Source organism: Camellia sinensis, chromosome 11, assembly GCF_055761805.1.
Source record: "Camellia sinensis isolate YWXY chromosome 11, ASM5576180v1, whole genome shotgun sequence".
NCBI classification, from domain to species: Eukaryota; Viridiplantae; Streptophyta; class Magnoliopsida; order Ericales; family Theaceae; genus Camellia; species Camellia sinensis.
Genome location: NC_138971.1, coordinates 93,508,319 through 93,519,244, shown reverse-complemented (window position 1 = coordinate 93,519,244; position 10,926 = coordinate 93,508,319).

The window sequence follows — 10,926 nt, the reverse complement described above, 5'->3', positions numbered from 1 at the left end:
TTACATGTCTAGGCGAAATACCAAGATTCATGATGATGTTCACAACGCTAAGACTGTCACCAAGACTACCAGTCCCGTTTCTGTTAAGACCAAAAAGATATGGGTGAGAAAGAGTGACGTAACTTGTTTTGTTATTTACACTGCGCTAAAAGCACGTGACTCACACATGTGGTATCTTGATAACTGGTGTTCTCATCACATGTCAAGTGACAAATCATACTTCATATCTCTTGAGAAATATGAAGGAGAAATTGTTACATTTGGAGATTGCGGCACTTCTAGAGTCATTGGTAAGGGCTCTATATGTGTGGCCAGTCTACCCAAGCTTGAAAATGTCTTACTTGTTAATGGCCTTAAAGCTAATCGTTTGAGCATTAGTCAAATATGTGATTCTCATTATGAAGTATAACTTTCAAAAAATAAATGTGAAATTTTGGATTAAAAGAGAAATACTATCATGCATGTGGTTCGCACATTTGATAACTACTATGGGATTGTTGCCACAAATGATCTCACTTGTCATTCGGCCATCATAAGTAATCTTGACTTGTGGCATCAAATATTAGGTCATATGGATTTCAAAGACCTAACTAAGATTGACAACAAGGAGATTGTGAGAGGAGTACCAAAATGTGTAAGAATGTGAACCATATGTGTGGGCCATGTCAATTAGGGAAGCAAACTCGTGCCCCTCACAAAAGGTAAATAGCTTAACAATCAAGCGTCCTCTTGAACTTGTTCATATAGATCTTATGAAACCCACTCATATTGATAGCATTGGAGGTAAAAGATATATTTTTTTAACTGTTGATGATTATACTCATTTTTCTTAGGTTAACTTTTTAAGAAAAAAATCTGATACGTTTGATGCTTTCAAGTCATTAGTCCTTAAAATCTAATGAACAAGGCGTTTCTATTAGGCATATCATAAGAATCCAAACTGATCATGGTCGTGAATTTGAAAATAGCTCGTTCTTAGATTTTTGTGATATGCATGGAATTAAGCATGAATTTTCTACACCAATTACTCCACAGCAAAATGGAGTTGTTGAGAGGAAAAACTGGTCAATTCAAGACATGGCTAGAGTCATGCTTCTTAGCAAGAAAGTTCCTCCCAAGTTTTGGGCTAAAGCCATAAATACCGTTGTTTATGTTGTGAATCATGTGTATTCAAGGCTCGGCACTTCACAAACTCCATATGAATTGTTGAAAGGGTTAAAACCTAATGTAAGATACTTTAAAACTTTTGGGAGTAAATGTTATATTTTCAAAGATAGAGAGCCTTTGGGCAAATTCGACTCACGAAGTGATGAAGGTATTTTTCTAGGGTATTCAACTACTAGTAAAGCTTTTTGTGTTTATAGCATATGTACTTTAACTTCAATGGAGTTGATCAAAGGTTCTCCGGTTGCATCTCTACATGAGGAAGAAGATAGCGATCCTAGAATTCTGGATACTGAACCACAACATCAAGGAGAAAAACAAGACCAAGCTCAAAAAGGTGAACCAACTTCTATGGAAAGCCCAAGTTTAAAGAGTGCACAAAGAGACACCGCCACCAATGCTCAAGTCACTACTAGTCCTATTCTGAAGCCATCAAGCCAGGGTGAAGTTGGATTATCCGATACAACAGGTTATTGGAAGTGTCTCAGACCAAATGAAAACCCCAAAACAAATTCGTAAGGTGGTATCTCATATGTGTTATGTTTCATTAATTGAACCAAATAATATAAAAGAGGCCTTGCTTGATGATAGTTGGGTCAATGCAATGCATGAAGAATTAGGTCAATTTGACCATAACAAAGTTTGGACTCTTGTTCCCAGACCTAGAGACATGAATGTGATAGGTACCAATTGGATATTTAAAATAAATTTGATGAGAATTGTACAGTGGTTAGAAATAAAGCTAGGTTAGTTACTCAAGGCTACACACAAGTAGAGGGTGTTGACTATGATGAGACGTTTGCCACTATTGCACGTCTCAAATCTATTAGTATTTTGCTTGGTGTTGCATCCTTTCTAGGATTCAAACTATTTCAAATGGATGTAAAAAGTGCCTTTCTAAATGGGTACTTCAAAGAAGAGGCTTATGTTAAGAAACCAAAATTTCAAAGGGGTAGTGTGAACAAGGCTTTATATGGGTTGAAACAAGCTCTCCGGGCTTGGTACGATAGACTTACTACCTTTCTTGTTGACAATGACTTTCAAAGGGGTAGTGTGGACAAAACTTTATTTGTGAAGCATACTAAGTCTCATATACTTATTGCTCCTATTTATGTTGATGATATTGTGTTTGGATCCACTTCTGATTCTCTTCTGAAATATTTCTCGGATTGCATGACACATGAGTTTGAAATGAGCATGATGGGGGAATTGTCTTTTTTCTTGGGTCTTCAAATTAAACAGTCACCTTTGGGTATGTTTGTTTCTCAGACCAAATATGCCAAAAATCTTGTATCCAACTTTGGTCTCGAGTCGACCAAACATGCATGAACCCCTATGAGCATTAGTCTTCACCTCTCCAAAGAATCCTTTGGCACTGATGTTGATCCTACTCTTTAAAAAGCATGATAGGAAGTCTTCTGTACCTCACAGCCAGTCGATTTGACATTGCATTTAGTGTAGGTGTTTGTGCCCATTACCAAGCCTATCCTAAAGAGTCTCATCTTCTTGCTGTCAAACGCATCATTAAGTATGTGAGTGGGACATTAGGGTATGGGATTTGGTTCTCGATAGACACTACAACCGAAATCACTGGTTTCTCTGATGTCGACTGGGCAGGGTGTAATGATGATCAGAAAAGCACATTCGGAGGGTGTTTTTACCTCAAGAATAGTTTGGTTGCCTAGCATAGCAAAAAGCAAAATGCCATCTCTCCTTCAACTGTCGAGGCTGAGTACATTGCTGCAGAGAGTTGTTGTGCACAAATGTTGTGGATGAAGCAATTCTTCATGACTATGGTGTAGACCAGGACACTCTTACCCTTTTCTATGATAATACAAGTGCCATCAACATCTTTAAAAATCCAATCCAACACTTTCGCACTAAACATATTGACATTCATCATCGTTTTATTCGAGAGTTAGTTGAGGAGGGCCTTATAGTTCTTGAACAAGTATCCACTATGCATCAAAAAGCTGATATTTTTAGGAAATCCCTTGATCTTCTTAGGTTTGAGTTCCTTAGAAAGACCCTGAGTGTAATACTCATTAACTAGAGTGTGACTTATTGCTTGAATAAGTGAGAGTGATTGGTTTTCTATGTACCTGGATGCTATAATCTCATTGCCATTGAATCTTGTTATCTTTGCACATAGACTTAAATGAACACCGCTAATGCTGCTTTCAAGATTTCATATATCCTTGTCCATAGTTCATTTTGAATATATATGCTCATTGAATTCATGATCTCATTTTGTACACATTCTTGAGATAAACTGATGCAGCCATTTCCGCATAAGTGATCAAATTTCTCTATGGACTTTTAACATTGTCTCTTATGCATTTCTAGAGGAATTGACCTATACTGGCGTATCATGGCTGATGTTAAGCCTTTTAACCATCCACCATATATTTTCACTTACACAGGTTCTCCGTTATTTATTTGAAGTCCGAGCATTAGAAAAAGGCTACCTCAGAGACACCAACCAAGCCATCCTCATTGTTTTTCATGCTTCTCTAGTTTGGTCTCTATACTCTTGAGCGTGCAAGCCGCCAGTAAATGCCCAAAAGAAAGAAAAGTAAAAAATTAAAATGAAAACAAAAAACAAAATAAAAAAGGGGCTTAGTAATTGAGGGAGAGCCTCCACATTCACTCAACAAATATCCTTTGATTACTGGTGGTTTGACTTTCCTCAATGATGTTTAGATTTTTTTTTGCCAAAGATACAACCATCCGATCACTACCAGGATTAACTCTAGCAATTGTGGCCTCTCAAGGCTTGCACACACATATTTATTATGTGAGCTCTCATGTTGCCTTTGAGTTGTGCATTCATATGTTGCTTATGCTCATTGATCTATGTTTACCTATTGTGCTCATGATATTATGCTTCATATTGTCAACATTGCAAGATCACGGGTTTCATGGTGTGTGAATTATTCATTTTAGCATCACATTATAGCCATCGTATTGATACTCTCTTGTTTCAGGACATACTTGATAGTTTGAGTGGTCTTCATATGCTCAGAAGGGTGTTTTTTAGGCTTGTAATTTTTTTTCTCCACCGCTCGAGCGAAGCTTCTTGCGCTCGAGCTGTAAATCCACTTTTCTAGTATTTTTGCAGAGGGGTCAAGATACTAGGAGCTTGTTGTTTTTGGCTCGAGCCCCCGTTCCTTGACTTGAGTGTGTGTCTCACACTTACGTGCCTTCACTCGAGCGACAAGTATCACGCTGGAGCGTGTTACCCTGGTTTAAAATCCCCAACTCGTCTCTTCAGTCCCTATTTTTTCCCAATTTTTTTTTTCGATCTCCTTCTTTCTCCTAGGGCTTTTCTCTTCTCTTGCCGATTACAACTGTGCATTCTCTTGATTGTGGGTGAGTTTTTCTTTTCACCCCCGTTATTGCTCATCCTCGGTAAGTCTCTCTTCTTGTTTTTTTTTTCTTTCCTTTTTGTTCATGTTTTCTCTCCTCTGTCTGAGTGTCTTTTGCCTAGTTTTTTTTTGGTTAGGTTTTTTTTTCTCTCTGGTTCTTCCTTTTCTCATCTGCAATTGTCTTCTTAACTGTTTTGTTTTGATGTTTTTGATGTTTATTTATTTTATTTTTTTTCCAGTGGTTGGACCTCTAGGGTTACTAGTTTTTGTTTTGTTTTTTTTTTTTTTTTCATTTTTTTAGTCTAATTGGGGTTTGCTTATATGAATATTTTACATGCTCTGTTAAGTTCTATTTTTTTTTTCCCTTCTCATGCTCTCTCATGCCTTGATCATTACACCTTGTGCTTGTGTCTCTTTGCTTGTGGTCGGATTTTGATTTTGGTTTTTGTTTATCTTGATGCCCTCAGTTTTTGAGCTTAAATTTGTCCTCACCATGCTACCATTATCTTGCACTTCATTGTTTTGGACCTTGGATACTAACATTCATTGGTTTTGTGATTTGATTTTGGGGGTTGCTATTGGGGTTTTGGTTCTATCTTGGTGGGGTATCTTGGGGGTTATACTGTGGTGGTCTTTCCTATTTCTATCAGTCATGGCAGCGACTTCCAAATGCCGCAAAACCACTGTGTCCCATCCTAATTACAATTCTCAATAAATTCCAATCCAAAGACAAATCTAACCTTTGTAGGGATTTTTATGTATCTCGGACTGTTCATTTAGAATGGAATGTCAACCCAGCACCTTTGACTCTATCCCTATCCGGTCTGCCTTTGATGATTCGGGGGTGTGACCAATTCCTTCATTTCTCCGGTCCACAAAACCTTAGTTGGGTCCAGGAATTTTACTGCAACATGCATTCCAAAGACAAGGTAGCCCCTTCCTTTCAAACATGGGTTCGCAATACAGAGCTTTTCATTAATCAAGAGATCATTAGGAATTTTCTTGACCTTCTTGAAGTCTGGAACTACAACTATCCATTTCTTGCTACCCATAGTACCTCTGATTTTGACATGATCGCCACTGAATTATGTGGCACTCCCTGGACTTGAATTACTAGGGCACTCATTCGACAAAATGAGCTTCTTCCTCGATTCTGCCTTTTGAATATCATAGTGTGTGCCAATATCCATGTCACCACCCATAGCTCTAACATTACCCAAGATCAGGGATATGTCCTTTATTGCATTGACCGTTATTTTCCTATAGATCTTCCTGAAATGATCGTGGCCAAAATGATAGGCGTGTTTGAGGGACACAAATCTTTAGGTCTCCACTATGGGTGTTTGCTAAATCAGCTTCTCATTTCTCTAAGTGTCCCCACCTTTGATGATAACGAGTTTGCCTCTCTCGTTAGACCTGGTACCAAATTGATCGTCGCCTAGAGTCAAGCCCATATCAAGAGTGGGTCGTTTGGGGCTGGGACTTCTAATACAAATGATGATCTACTCACCGAGGAAGCAGAGATTAATGTAGCAGTTACAGGTGTGGCGGAGATGCATCCTTGGTCCCTTTGTGACCAGCTTCGCCAGTTCAAGCTGTCCATCACATACTGCCTTGATCAGATGGATGCTCGACTCGACGCGGTTAATGGACGCCTTGATCAGCAGATCACTATGCTTACCCAAATCCTCTCTCTTCTGTAGGTGTAGTAGCAGCCACCTCCTTCATCGCAGTGATTTTTGATCTCCTCTCTTTTTACTATGTTTTGGACAGTTTTTGTTTATTGGACAGCTTTTAGTATCCTTCTGGCTTGTATATTCTCTTTTTCTTCCTCTTATCTTTGTCTCTCCCGACCAAAACGGTGGAGTATATGTTATTTTTGGGATTGGATCTTGTAACAAATCAAGTTTTGAATTTAACTCTTTCATCTGATTATCTTGATTTTTTATTTAATCATGATTGATCAATCTATTCCCAGTGCTTTAGATTATGTATTTTTGCAAGGTGTTTCTTCAAGGATGTTTGCATCAACAGGATTGATTTAGACTAGTTGTGTAGTGTTTGTGTTTGGTTTGTTGTCGGGTCTAGTACGTGTGTTTGCTAGGAAAACTTGTTAGAATGTTTTATCCGGGAATTGACAAAGGGGGAGATTGTTAGGTCCCTTAGTTTTTCCAATTCCGCGAACAAACATAGTTTATCAAGTTGTAAAGTTTCTTGGAAATTTGGTTTGCTCGCTCGAGCGAAGGAAGTCTGGCTCAAGCGAAAAAACTTTGGTCCCAGTAGTTTTCACTATCTGCAAAAATACTAAGACGGGTTGTTGTGTGCTCGAGTGAACTTTTTGGTAGCTCGAGTGAAGACACTAAGGCAATACACGAGTATCAGTCTCATCGCTCGAGCGACAGTTCCTGCGCTCAAGCGACCATTGCGGCTTTGTTTGCTATAAAATTGAGTTTCAGTCAGATTTTAGGGCACAACTTCCATATCATCTTTTTGGGAATTAAGGTTTTCTTCTAGAGCATCTTTGCTAGTTTCTTTGATGTTTGTTGGAGTTTAACTCATGGTTTGATAAGTACACATCAAAGGATTGTTTGATTGTTCAATACAATAATGTTCTTCTTTTGCGAATTCCAAAGATTTGAGCATGGAGTCTTTGACAGAGTTCGAAGCTACTCATGATCGTTGATTTGACATGGATATTGTGGATTCGACGTCAAGCTAGTCAATTTTGAAATGAAGGCGTTGGTGCAAGAGACACAGATTGTTGAAGACAATTTTACAAAGTATAGGTAAATCATTTGGTAAATTTGTGTTCTTTCTTTCTTCATAGTAGATTGATTAGTGGCGTTTCACCTGTGGTTTTTTTTATTACAATTAGAGGAACTCCAACTGCGGTTTTTTCCACGGAAAAATCGTTTGTGTCGATTTATTATTTGTGAAACAACAATCTAAATCACTTTCGTACATGCTAGATGATTTAGATTGTTAGTTTTGATTGTTTGATAATTGTTGTAATCAAATCTATGATGAATGATGAATCGCGTAGTTTTTTAGGTTGAAACAAAATGAACCTATGTGGCATGTACTTTTGCAGATAGCCCATGATATACTAACTATTCATATTTCTACAGTTGTTTCTGAAACAGCTTTTAGTACAGGGAGACGAGTGTTGAGCGATTACTGGAACATACTTTCACCCAAAATAGTTGAGGCATTAATGATATCGAGAGATCATATACATGCACTTACGATAAGACAAAATTATAGTAAAAATGAGAAAATTCAAAGCTATGTGGATGATATATCCTCGGACAACGTGAGTGAAATGTTTGCCTCCTCCGATAATTGATCAATAATTTTTTTTTTTTTTTTACTATTTCATTTTATAATGTTTTTATTAGATTATTAAGGTGAAATATAAGGCAAATGATTGGTAGGCTAACCTAATTGAGATGTACTTGACCTATAGTGATGTAATTTCTCTACCATCATCAATAATATATATCTAATTTTTTTAATGATATAAATTTTTATTATATTTTATTTTATTTTGAAATAAAAGTTATTCATTAAATAAATGTTGTCTATTTAATTTAATGATTTATTTCGTTTCATTTTATATATATAAAATTATTTCATTTCAAAGAAAGAAAATTACATAATTTCACACTTTTTTAGTGATATATAATTAAATATCACCACATGAAATATAACGAACATCTCATTAATCTTAACTAAAATACTGTAATACAATTTTTCTTTTGTTTTTATTTCTCATAAATAATCTATACATATAATATATATATATATATATATTATTTATTTATTGCAAAAAACAAAAAGAAGCTGCCAGGCTCGGCCCACGACCCTAATTTGAGTGGGCTTAGACCTAGTACTGGGCAAAAATTTTCAACCAGTGGGCTGGCCTGACCTAGCTCGAAAAATGACGGGAGCCCGCAAGGCCCAAAGATGGGTCGGCCTAGCCCGAGCCTAGGTCGAGCCAAGCCCAAATTACACCCCTAATGTCATGTAAGGATGCACAAAAGCCTAGAAAACTCATGAACCAAAACCAACCAACCATAATGGCTTGGGTTCGGTTGACTTGGTTTTTTTCAATACTTTTTTTTATTCGAAGTCTTAAAAAGTATGGAGCTGATAGGATTAGTTTGGTTATTGGTTTAGGCCATGCCTGAATCGAATCAACCCAAGACCCAAGCCTATATATAGTGCATGAAATTATACTTATACTAAGTTATCTTAATATAATTAATAGAAAGTAAAAACTATGGTGGACATTGTTACGCTTAATCCTGCCATGTCAGAATTTTTTTTTAGGACAAATCATACTCATTCTTTCATTTTTACCTTGGTGGACATTGTTACGCTTAATCCTGCCATGTTAGAAGTTTTAATTTTCTTTTTGTTATGTTAATATGTTCAAGACATGTTTATTGTAAACATTTTTTGTTGAATTGATTTTTAAAAATTTATCATGTTGCAAAATCGAAATGTAAACTAGTTTTTTCAATTAAAGGTTACTGTTAGAAATGTAGTGGAAACGTGGATTCAACTCGAGCTACATTAAGTCAGTTTGGTTTGCTTTTAATAGATTAATTTAGTCTGGAGCCTAAAAACCAGGATCAATTGTTATTTATACAGTTCTGAGTTTAGTACTAATCCAAACCAAATCCACTCATATACACCAAGAAATGTTAAAGACCCAAAACACATGAACTCCTTAATTCACCACAATATATTCCAGGAGATTGTCTTAATGGTTGATGGGTAAATTACAAATATACTCCTGAGATTTGATTGAAACACGAATTACCTCATGTGGTTTTTAAAACTACTTTCCACCCCCTAAGATTTCTAATTTCATAACAAATCGCTCATTTTATTAATAAATTATCAAATCAATTAACAAATTGTAATAATATTATAAATATGTTTCAATTAATAATTTAGATAATTTTGTTATTATATAAAAGAACAATTATGAATTTCATTTTTTCAGTTAATTCTGTTAAATAAAAAATTCTGACTATGAAATATTCATAATTTTTCAAATCACAAAAAAAAGCTCAAATGATATATTTGTAATTGATTTGTAAACTAATCAATAAACCCACGCTCACTGTAGAATCTAATTAAGACCCATGTCAACCAGGTGGAAGCCAAGAAAATTGATGTGGTATGACACATCTCAAGGTTTTTGTCCACATGCTGAGAAATTCATAAACAATGAGAAGACTAAAATGGGTATATGATGTGGTCCAACACTTGAAATGGGTTGAAAACCCTAGGCCTCAAAACTAATCATATTGTCCCATCACTACATTCTGATAATGTTTATAAGCCTTAATAATAAAAAATAATAAGATTAGAAGAGAGAGAGAGAGAGAGAGAGACCCACCCAGGTGCATGAATGACCCTCCCTTCTCAGCACTCCACTAGCCATGAAAACATGTTGAGAAAAGATGAGGCAAAAGGGAGGCTAAAAGTGGGATTGGGATATATGATGTTTGAAGAAAAAAGGATGACTCTATAGAGGCATGAAAATGTAGGCAGTGTTCTGTTTTGAGGAGGAGGATGTTGTTGTTGGTATGAAAAAAGAATCATTTGGATTAACTTTTTTATATTTCTATATATATATATATATATATTTTGAGGAATCAGCACTTTGTTTATGATATTTCAAGGTAGGCCAAAAGTGGGTTTGAGAGTTGGAATTCATTTGATTGCTTACTAGAACCATGTAGAGCCATAAAGCTACTACTCCGAGTCATTCTATATTATATATTTTAGAATGACCTGTTAGAGGGAGAGATTCATAGAAGGTGATAGAAGATTCTCATTCTCAATTTTCACATTTGCCTTATGCCAGGGTGGTGAACGGTCATGGGGCCTTTCACATTGACTTTTTTTTTTTTCAGATGAGCCAAATACATTCGTTCCCCCACCCGCCCAAAAGAAAAAATACAAAAAATAAAATAAAATAAAATCCCCAATTCTCAATATCTTAAGTAGAGTTAGCAAACTAAGCTCAAAACTATAAACTCGATTAATTTCGCCCACTAAACTCATCCGAATTTATAAACAAGTTAAATAAGTTGAATTATAGAAATATATTTAAAATTTGATGTAAAAAACTGAAGTAATGAATCCATCATGATCAGCACAACACCACCCACGCACCACCACTACCTCCTCTAGCACTATCTCCTGCACCGCAACCGTTATTGTCACCATCACCAACACCACCCATGCACCACTACTACATTCTCTAGCACTATCTCCTGCACTGCAACCATTATGGTCACCATCACCGGCACCACCATTTCCACCCCATCACCATTAAAAAAATAATTTAATAAAATAAGCGGATTGGTTAGAT